At 44.0% G+C, this 1,681-nt stretch overlaps 1 pseudogene; it reads right to left on the bottom strand.

Moving 5' to 3' along the window:
- Positions 1-312: 312 nt before the first annotated feature.
- Positions 313-1,352, bottom strand: LOC131825030 (tubulin alpha-1A chain-like; annotated as a pseudogene).
- Positions 1,353-1,681: the final 329 nt, after the last annotated feature.

Raw genomic sequence — 1,681 nt, 5'->3', positions numbered from 1 at the left:
AATATGTACAATTTGCACCAATGTGGGTGGAATTGGAGGGGATTATGCTCAGTGAAATAAGTCAAGCAGAGAAAGACAATTAACATATGTTTCGCTTATATGTAGAATATAAGGAATAGCACATATGACCATAGGGGAAGGGAGGGAAAACCGAATGGGAAAAAATCAGAGAGGGAGACAAACCTTTGTGACATCTTTAACTTTAGTAGTCCTTTCCTCAGAAAACTCTCCTTCCTCCATGGCCTCAACCACATACCAGTGAACAAAGGCATGTTTGGCATCCAGCAGGTCAAACTTGTGGTCCAGGCAAGTCTAGGCCTCAGCAATAGCTATAGCATCACTCAGCATACACACAGTTCACTGTCCTTTGGCCAGGTCTCTACCAGGTAGCACATTGGAATACTGGGAACCAGTGCCAACTTTGAAGCCAGAGGAGCATCTGTCCACAAAGTGGATGGTACACTGGCAATGGCAATGTTGACATCTTTTGGAACCATGTGTCTATGGTACCACAGGCAATAAGCTATGCATTTACCATAGCGAGGGGCACATTTTACCATCTGGTTGACTGTCTCAAGGCACACACTGGTGGTCTCTGCTACAGAAATCTGTTCATGGTAGGTTTTCTCAGCAGAGTTGACAGTAGCATATATGACCAGAGGAAAGTGGATGTGGGGACAGAACAGCCGGTGGTCTGGAATTCTGTCAGATCAACATTCAGGGCTCCATCAATTCTTAGGGAAGCAGTGATGGAGCACACAATTTGACGTGTCAACCTATTCAGGTTAGTGTAGGTTAAGCGTTCAATATTAAGGTTTCTACGACAGATGTAATAGATGGCCTTATTGTCTACCATAAAGGCACAATTTGAGTGCTCCATGGTGGTGTTGATAGGGAGGATGGAATTGTAGTGCTTAGCTACAGCTGTGGAAACCTGGGGGGCTGGATAAATGGAGAACTTCACCTTGGACTTTTTGCCATAATTGACAGAGAGAGGTGATGAGGTCAATGATCTCCTTGACAACGGTGTAGTGTCCTTGGGCACAGTTATTAGCAATATCTTTCTTGCCTGTAATGAGATGCTTAGGGTGGAAATGCCAGCAGTAGGTGCCATTGTGAACTTCATCAATTACTATGGGTGCCTGGTCTCCAAATATTGCCCTGGGCACATGTTTTCCAGCACCCATCTCACTAAAGAAGGTGTTGAAGGAGTCATCTCCTTCCCCAGTGGTCTTGTCACTTGGCATCTGACCATTGGGCTGGATGCCATGTTCCAGGCAATAGAGCTCCCAGCAGGCATTGTCAATCTGGACACCAGCCTTGCCAGCATGGATGGAGATGCATTCATGCATAGTTGCTGCTTTGTGGCTGCCAAGCAGATGGCAGAGAAGAAGAGGAAAGCTTGTTGCCTCTTACAGTGTGACTCTCAAGTGGTTGTTATAAGAGAACCTCTTAATTCTATTCTTAAAATTCAGCTATTTTGTTTAGTCTGCAGATATAAAAATTCTCTTTTCTTGGCTGCTCTATCAATTCTCTCATATGTGAATCAATGAAAATATAAGATTTAATAAGTACCTTCGAGGCATAGTTCTATGGATGTAAGGCAAAGTCTCACAGTCTTACAATGCTGTTGGGAAGACAAATTACTACATGCATTCTGAATAGGGTAGTGGCTCAATAC

The sequence above is a fragment of the Mustela lutreola genome, chromosome 2 (assembly GCF_030435805.1).
Source record: "Mustela lutreola isolate mMusLut2 chromosome 2, mMusLut2.pri, whole genome shotgun sequence".
NCBI lineage: Eukaryota > Metazoa > Chordata > Mammalia > Carnivora > Mustelidae > Mustela > Mustela lutreola.
This window is presented reverse-complemented; position numbering and strand designations above follow the sequence as displayed.